This window comes from Macadamia integrifolia, chromosome 7 (genome assembly GCF_013358625.1).
Source record: "Macadamia integrifolia cultivar HAES 741 chromosome 7, SCU_Mint_v3, whole genome shotgun sequence".
Taxonomy (NCBI): Eukaryota; Viridiplantae; Streptophyta; class Magnoliopsida; order Proteales; family Proteaceae; genus Macadamia; species Macadamia integrifolia.
In genome coordinates, this window is record NC_056563.1 from 247,038 (window position 1) to 256,539 (window position 9,502).

The 9,502-nt window shown below is 38.8% G+C and overlaps 1 long non-coding RNA gene and 1 other non-coding gene across 3 annotated transcripts; both read right to left on the reverse strand.

The window, feature by feature from the left end:
* Nucleotides 1-3,190: 3,190 nt before the first annotated feature.
* Nucleotides 3,191-7,168, reverse strand: LOC122085047. Of its 2 annotated transcripts, XR_006141997.1 has the most exons (3): nt 5,022-7,168; nt 3,872-4,897; nt 3,191-3,731 (listed from the first exon to the last, which is right to left on the reverse strand). It is a non-coding gene; the product is annotated as an uncharacterized LOC122085047 (long non-coding RNA). The 2 variants fall into 2 exon arrangements; XR_006141996.1 differs by having other exon boundaries at nt 3,872-7,168.
* A 1,135-nt stretch (nt 7,169-8,303) lies between these two features.
* On the reverse strand, nt 8,304-8,410 carry LOC122085277. The gene has a single exon (XR_006142058.1). It is a non-coding gene; the product is annotated as a small nucleolar RNA R71 (small nucleolar RNA).
* Between the last annotated feature and the right edge of the window lie 1,092 nt (nt 8,411-9,502).

Genomic DNA, 9,502 nt, shown 5'->3' on the forward strand with positions numbered 1-9,502 from the left:
AAATCCAAGTGGAGATTGCTGCTCTTAGGTTGTTGTTAGAGGAATCAGCTTCAAGGTAAGTCAATTCTCACCCATGCTAACCTGTAACAAGAAGTAATTTCAGAAAATGGAAAAAGGAATGAACCGATTATGTAGTATGGAACGAATTTCGGAAAAATTCAGCAGGAATCCTTATCATATGAAGTCTGATTTTCTGATTTGAAGAAATGATTTGAAAATATGTAATACTTTTACAAAGCATGCATACTTACCATGGCCGATGCGGGTTACTGTGTGTGAATTCTCACCAATGACCTCAAAATAGTAAAATGCCTTAGAGAAAAAGTGAAATTTCACTTTGAATTCTGTTGTTAGAGGATTCTAATGGTGCATGCAAGCTGATTGAGGCTTGATCTTTCACATACAAGGTACAATTAAAGATGGATTTTATGCATGCAACCTTAGATTTAGGTCTGATTATGAAGCTCTTACTTTAATTCATACTTGTGAATGAGATTATGAGAATATGAGGTATGATTATGGAAATTTATCCAAAATTAGGTAATTAATTAGAATTAATTAAATGGGTTGATGGTTGAATTAATAAAATGATGGAATTGAAGTAGTGTATTACTGTTGTGGAAATTCAGTACAGGAAAAGGGAAAAATGACCAAAACAAATGAGTAATCAGCAGGGAGAGTTGACAGAATTGAAATTCTACAGAAAAGGCATGACCGGTGGGAGACATCTGGCCAGCCAGTCGGGCCAGAGTCTCCAGCCGGATAGGCTTCTAGAGACTGTATTGTTCTTAGACTTTGACAGTGATGTATGGGTCTGAGAGGAGACCTGTAGGGCTTATAGGAGAATAGTAATTACTCCATTAGGATGTGTGCTTAAGCTCTAAAGTCTAAATATATAAATGTATGTATAATTTTGATTTTTAGGAATTCCAAATAGCGGTGAGGGAACCAGTACAACACCTGGAAAAGTGATAACTGAATCAGATTGTCCAGGTGAGTGGGTGCCCTTCTAACCTCCTTTCTTTTGGTGTGTTTCTTAATTGTTGATCTTGCATTATTTGGTTGTGAATGTGCATATGCATTATTTTACAATTGTGATATGATGAATGTGAAGGCATTGGAAAACATGAAAGGCAAGACAAGTAAGATGGGTCACGAGAAGGTGCCCATGCTTGCATGTGTTATGGTTGATTGGTTGTGTATCATGTAGTATGCTGGGCTAGGTATCATAACCCTAAGTGTTACACCCCTTGTCCATAGGGGATTAGGTAAGGACTAATCCTGACATATGTGGCTGCCTGATCAGCAGTGCATTATGAGTGATACGACATACTTTACCAGAGATGGATGTGAGACAGGATATGACGTACTATATGATTGGTGGATATTATTATACGGGGTTACCATCTAGGGGTTAGCCGGGAGACCGAGGCTCTAATTGGGACCAGATGGCTCCTACCTACAACGAGTGTGTATTCTTGAGGCCCAACGTACAGGGTAGGGAATGCCACCGACGTTGCATAGCACTATACCCATAGGTGATGAGACTTAGTAAAGGACTAGGGAAATCTGTATAGTTAAATAAATAGATTCATGAGCATCATCTTTATATGTGGAGCTTGCATTACATCTGGTTGCATGTGATTTGTCTACCCCATCCCTCACTGAGCAGTACCAGTGCTCCACCCCTTGATGCATGATGCTATGGTTATGGATCTGTTGGCTTGTACTTAGGACTTTGGTGATTTCAGTCATGGACCTGATTGCGAGTGCAAAGATTGTGTTTATGGTGGATAGTATTCTTTAGATATGATATTTATGATCATTCTTTTATGTATATATGGGGATGGATGTAGAAACCAATTTTTGATGGTTTGATAGATGGGGGAATTTTTTTGGTGTAAATATATTTGGTTTGATACTTGGATTACTGTAATATAAGGGATTACTGTAAGTAAATTCTGAAATTTCTGTACATATATTATCAGGTACCACATTGATGCATTGGTTGAGTATAAATCTTGATTTTATATTATCCTCTGCAAAAGAAATTTTTGATACAATTATTTATATCTTGTGGGTGTGGTGTTGTGGACTCTCCTAGAGTAGGATTCTGGGGTAAGCAGGCTGATTGGGTACAGTAAGGTATCTAGTGTCGGCATGCTTGTGCCATATGGACGGTAAGGTCAAGTGTGGCAAGGCGTGGCATGACATCAGGTATTGGCTAATCCTACTTGATGGTACGTCATGTGGGACTACTGTGCCTAGATACAACGTACTGTATCTTAATGGGGCACAGCATGGTATGACTTACTGTATGCATGGCTGTCGGACACATGGGGGACCGAGGCTCTAACCGGGACAGTGTCAGGGGTTACTATTTAGGGGTTAGCCGGGGGACTGAGGCTTTGATTAGGATTAGCTAGCTCTTGCCTGCAATGAGGTTGTATTCCTGAGGCCCAATGTACAGGATAGGGAATGCCACCTATGTTGCTTATAGCACTTATATCCATAGGATGAGACTTAGTAACTAGAACATACTAGACTGATAAATGAATCATGTGGATGTTGCATCTTGAGCTTGTGGTATGATAATGTGAAACAATGTTTCATCTGTGAATTGTGTGTGCTTGTGTTCCCCTACCCCTCATTGAGCATACTCATGCTCACCCCCCATTGATCTCTATTACTAGATGATGGAGCTGGAGCGGTGAAGAATTGGTGACATGTTCAAATATAGAGACATATTTGTGGAACACTCGTAGAGGAGGTTCTTTTTTTACATTATGTATTGTAATTTAATTTTTACATTATTTATTATAACCTATGGAATTAGTCTTATGGGCTTGTACTACCATAATGTATCATTCATAGGAGGTAACCATATGTAACTTATGATTTTTATGAATTTTGTATTTATGCTCTGATTTAAATGTAGAGTAGGAACTGGGTTTCGTTACTACACGCATCTAGGATCCTGGGTATTGTCAGGCTGACTGGAATGGGTATTCCAAGTGCCACATACCTTAGCCTAACATAAGGTAGGGTGTGACAAGGTGGCATCAGAGCAGGATGTCCCGTGGTAACCTAACCTAACCTGACCTTGAGACTCTAGGTGTGTGGTGATCAATAGATAAAATAGTAAAAGTTAGTAGGTAGAATGCACAAGTATGAGAAAAAGAGAAGGAAGTTAGAGAGATAAAAGAGGGGAAGCAAATAGAATTTAACTGAACTTCATTACATAAAACTATTGTCTACGATTTATATACACAAGATGTATTGTAAGGAGAGGAAACCTTTTCAACAAAGACAGAAGTACAAAAGGAAAGAAACCCCGAAGGTAAAAGAAATAAAAAAGGGGAAGGAACATATGAACCACAAAAGGACTAAGTACAATCAAAATGTCTAAAGTAATTGATCTAAGTCAGTTCTGTACACAAAATATGAAGAACAAAGACAAATAACAAGTGAGAGAGGAAGCCGAGCTTTGTTGCTGGGAGTGCCACAGGTGACTCGAAGAAGAAGAAGCCCGCTGAGACTAAGATCGAAAGCGTGGAGGTCTGAAGTTTGGCGAGATGCGCATGCACTCTGCCCACCCCTTAAAAGTAGCTTCCATGGACTTGACTTTGGAAGTCAATGAGCCACTTGAGATCTCAGTTCTTTCAAGCTAGTGGTGACCTGAGTAAAATCTTTATCCATGTGGTATGGTACTTCTTGCAAGGTTAGAGTATCTAGAGCAAAAAACAAAAAGAAAGTTAGTAAAAAGGAAATAGTTGTAAGGTATAAAAGAAACTATAAGCAAAGACTATAGAAAGGAGATAATCTTGAAATCAAGTAAATAAAGAAGGAATAAGTGGCGTGCACAAATTACCTCCAGTCAAAGTAGTAGGTTGGGTAGCCTCTGGAGCAATATTAAAGGGAGTTTAAGTATGAAAAGAAGTGTGACCAGCCTGATGAGTCTCCTCCATAGTAGGAATGGTGTTGTGGGTACTCTCCTCGGGAATGTGTGGAGGTAGGATTCCTAAATTTTCAATTTCCTCCTCCGTGAATCCAAGATTTATTTCAACACTACTAAGGTGGAATTCACGAAAATGATCCATGTGCTCCTCCTCTTCCCTAAATTGTACCCCCTCTTCATACTGCTGCTCATCTCTCTGTTGTGTCCCCTCCTCCTGCTGCTCATCCTCATTTCAATGCACATCATCCTAGTGTTCCTCTAGGTCTTCTTCAGTTGTAGGTACTTCTTCCTGATCACTCCCTACATACTCATGCAACTGCATTTTCTCTAGAATAGCCCAATCAAAAGGAATGGCATGTGACTCGTTCCTCTCTTCACCCTCTAATCAAATTCCAATATGCCTGAACACCTTAGTTAGGATTTTTTTATAAAACAAGGTGCCAATAGTAGGGCGATAGGCACGTTAAACCATATATCGCAACATCAGATAGGGTAAACTGATCCTCTCCCCAGTGTAGAGACAGAAGGTTGTGTATGCTTGCATCAAAGATAACTCATTGAAATGACCGTGGATAGGAAGAAGATTGTATTGCACAATACCTAAGGTGGAGGTCTCCAATTTGCAATGTGGGCCAAAGTAGCTTCACCACCCGTAATGAAATTCACCTTTAAGAACTCCAACTCAGTATTTGTAGTCTGAGGAGGGCAATAGGTCTTGATCCCCTCAAAAGAGACTCCAATGATTTGTCCAAACTTGGCTTTGGTAAGAGAGATGTCCACACCACCAACTTAGCTCATAATCTTATACACCATAGTGCTAAGATGTTTGCCAGATAGGTTGCAGTAGAAAGCATGGACTAACCTTGGATACACTTCTTCCTCTACCTTAAACATAGCCTCCCAACCTAAGGCCTCAAATCTCTCCTTCACCTTGAAAGCCTGTAGGTGAAGCATGATAATGGGCCATGTTATAATAACAGCTTTAGACATAAAGTGAACCCAATTATCTTGATCAATTGGAGTTCGAAACTGTCACACCCCAATTCTAGTGAACCTAACTTACCATTAGGAATACCGATGGTGTGAGTAAGATGTATACCCGTCTTACAAACCTACCAGGATCTCTGATAGCAATACCTTAACATACACAATCTCATAACACAACCAAATCAGTAGCAGTGGATTCAAAGTATAATATCGAAATCATAACATAAGATGGGGAACATCCAGTGATATTATATAAATAACTGAGTTATTCCATTACAATTATCCATGACTTATAAATAATAAGCCCAAAAATATACCATTCACAATTCGGTATCAGAATAACAAAATAAGCTGAGCATCTCATGGTGCCACGTGATGAGCACATTTATGTGTGAAATCTAGGGTAGTAAAACATGTATTTTACATATTGAGAATGGAGCTACCTTGAGTTTTACTCTCTTTTTGTAGGTTTTATATTTTCAAGGCCTTAAGGACTATCGGGTGCTATATCTCTAATTTTACATATAAAGAGGTCTTGTGTCTTTTCTTGGTTGTGAAGAGGATGAAATTCTGAGTAAGATGGAAATTTTCAATTAAAAGTACACACCCATTTGGTCATCCGTACAAGTGGTTATTCTTTTCGGGCCAGAAAAAGAACAATGGATCGGAACTGAACCAATATACAGAACCAACCCATCTACAGTTGTCCCAGGGTATAAGGAATGTTCTAAATGCCAACAAGGATCGATGGACCACACCCTTTAGTGATTAAAGATTCTTTTTTTGGTAACAACAACTACCTAGCATAGTTGATGAATTGTGGTGTGCAAAATCCCTTGCTCACCAGGAGGTCTCAAGTTTGAACTTCTTGGCTGCTATATTTTGGAGTTTTTTTTTTTTTTGGTTGGAAGATTTTCTCTCTCCTTCTCATCACTTGAAGCAAGGGGCGCTCAAGGGAGCTTGTGCGCAAGATAGAAGAGAGAAAGAAAATAAGAAAAAAAAAAATAAAAGAAAAGAACCAAATCGTAGGACTCTCTCCTATTTTCTCTCTTTTCCTTTTTTTTTTTTCCCTATTTTCCACATCATCACCCTAATTAAACCTTAATTAGGAAACCAAAACATAGGATCTCTCATATTTTATCTCTTTTCCTTTTTTTTTTTCTCTTCCTATTTTCCACATCATCACCCTAATTAAACCCTTCTTAGGAAACCAAATCGTGGAGAGCCTCATCTCCTATGATTTCTCTCCCTCTCTCTCTTCTCTCTCCTCCACCTAACCACACCCAAGTCGTAGGATTCCTCTCTTTTCTATCCTTTTTGTCTTCTCTCTCATCCACATCATCACAAACCCTAATCAAACCCAATTCATTGGAGTCTCTCTCTCTCTCCTATCTCCTACGATTCTACCCCCTTTCTCTCTTCTCTCTCATCCACCTCATCAAACCCTAACCAAACCCTAATCATTGGACCCCCTCTCCCCTATTCCCTATAAATAAACATCATACAAGAGGGGAGAGGATACACTTTACAATTAGGGTTTCATCTCTTTCTCTAGCAATTCTCTATTAGGGTTTTCTCTCTAGCACTTCACTTTTAGGTTTTTATTTTCTCTAGGTTTTTCTCTAGTTCTTCTTCTAGTCTTCTTCTTACTTATTGGTTTAAGTAGTTATGTATTGGAATTTTATTTAATGAATACTAGTTCTTTTTTTAGGTTTATTGTTCATGGAATTCAATTGTAATTATACTTTCTAGTTCTAGGCTTAGTTCTAAGTGACATGAACCAAGTGTGGAGCACAAGTTTTCAAGTTCAGATTTGTCTTCTCTAGTACTAGCAATTTCAGATTTGGTTTATTCCAGATCTGGTTTTTAGTTCTTGTATTATTTCAAGTCTCAACAAGTATTCAATTTTCAAGTACAAGTATTGAAGTTCAGGTAGGTAGGCTTCTCATAAGTCTTCTCTCCCCCCTCTCATTCCCTCTTCTGACTGCCCTTTCCTTCTTAACTTAGGTTTTCAATTTCAGTCTTTATTTTATTGTTTTTCCTTTTCCCCAAGGTCCTTGGTTGGATGCATGTTTTGGCTTTTCCCTCTTTAGCTATCGACCATCCTTTTATTGCCTTTACTTTCAGTTATTTACTTTGCCTCCCTTTCCCTAAAGCTAAGTAGTGAAGCCCTTATAAGAGTTACTCTCTAGTCAAGTAGGGAAGCTTGCATTATTTGCAGTGCATCCCTTGGGCTATATAGAGAAACCTACTTGTGTGCCTCTCTCTAGCTTCCTTCCCCTTTTTATTTTATTTATTTTATTTCAGCACTTTTTTACTTTTTATCTACGTGGTTTGAAGTATTTAAATTCCTAGATGTGTTGGTTAGGATGCTTTTAGATGCATGTATTTTAGGGTGGTAGTTAGAAGTAGATCACTATAATTAATCGATACACTCTCGCGTTACTAAAAGAATCCTAAAATAAAGTGGCTACTCTCCTTGTGTTCGACCCGTTAGCCACATTGATCTGTACGCTTGTGGTTATTTTTAAAATTCAAACAAGTTTTTGAGGCCATTGCTGGGTAGACAGTTCCTTGTTATTTTTCACTTTCTTTTGGTAAATTGGAGTGTTTTGTTTGCTTTGTTTTTATTTTTCTTTTATTGAATTTCTGAGAAGAACAACTTGCAATAATAGTTGTATCGATGGAGGTCACCAAGCCTCACAGTATGATAAAGATAGATTTTTCCTTATAGCAATACCTTGGGAATTGACCTGAGCAACCCCAGATCCCTGCTAGTAAGCTCACACAAAAAAAAAAAAATTTCAAAATTTTTTTTCATTCTTTTGTGTTTGTGGTTTGTCTTATTCTAGTTGTGGATAGTGTTCTGTTGCATGAGTGCTAGGTGGGTACGTAATAGTGTGAATAGGTTAGAAAGAAGAGATCCAATAAGTAGTGAACCTATATGTTTGCTCTATTTAGTACCTTTGAATATGGGAGACCAATAGCAAAACCCTCCACCTAAATCTCTGAAAGATAGGTTCTATCCTGCTAGAACAGCCCAACCTTCCTGCGTAGTTCTACCACAAGCCAGGGCAATAATTTTGAGCTCAAATCTCATTATATCATTCTGTTGCCCAATTTTCATGGGCTGCTCTCTGAGGATGCATACCTATTCCTTAGAGAATTTGAAGAGGTATGTGTTCTAATTAAAGTCCAACAACTTTCTGATGATGTTGTTAAGCTTTGGTTCATCATTTTTGCATTAAAAGACCAAGCTAAGAAGTGGTTGTATGGGTTACCCACAAATTCCATAACCACATGGGAGAAATTCACAGTTGTCTTCCTTAAGAAGTTTTTTCCAGCTCACAAGACCAATAAGCTTAAAAGTGATATCCTCCAATTTAGGCAGAAGCCTAGTGAGTCCTTTTCTAAACATATGGAGAGATTCAAGGATCTCCTCTAGGAATTCCCCCACCATGGCCCAGACTTATGGCAATTATGTCAGATTGTTTATGAGGGTATTGATTACCCAACTAAAAAAAATAAAAGAGTCTATGTGCCTTGGGGGATTCACATCCTTTATAGACGAAGGAGAGGCATGGGAATTCTTACTTGGCCTAGCTGATAAAACCCGTGAGTGGGAGTCAACCCAAGAAAGTGAAAGAACCATAGGAGGGAAATGATATTTTATGGATGGGATAGTAGCCAAGGAAGCCCATTTGGATAGCCTAATCAAGAGGATTGAGGCTATTGTTCCTAAAGAGCTATCATAAGTCAATTTGGTTAAGATGTGTGCTTGGTGCCAGTCCCCTGGACATGTCATAGAAGAATGCCCCAACACCTCTAGGGGCACTTCTGATGAAAGTGTTAATGACTTATATCATAATAATCCTTATAGTAACACCTACAATCCAGGATGGAGAAATCACCTAAATCCCTCCTGGAATCAGGGCAACCAAGTAGGGCCTTCCAATTTCCATAATCAAGGTCAACTTGGACCCTAAAGGCCTCCCTTTGCACAACAATCTTTTTCTCAAAATACTTTTCCTAGGCCAAATGTAGGACCTCAGGCTAGTTTTCCTAGGGTCCCTCTCTTATCATCTTATCAGCAACCCCCTGGGTTTACCAACACTGGAGAGGCAAGTAGGATAAGTGACTTGAAAAAAAATATGGCCCTCCTCATGACAAGCCATCAAAATCTTACGAGGGAACTCACCTAAGTTGTCTCAATTTTACATGAGAGGGAAAGAGAAACTTTGCCCAGTCAACAAGAGCCTAACCCTAGGCATCATTAGCCTGTTAGTTCACATGCGCCAACTAATGTACCACTGAATGTAGTACAAGGTCAGACCCATCAATGGCCCTCAAACCAATGTAATGTTGTTTATGCCCTTAGGAGTGGTAGAGTGTCATACCTTGCTTGCACAGAACCGAACCGGTGACCGAATTAACTCCAGTTAACTCACAAACTTACCAGGATCAACAATGCAGTAACTGCAATACAATATACATCTACTAAACTAAAATCAAACCTATGTTTTTAGTGGAAGACTTGTTCATAATAATACCCGTAAT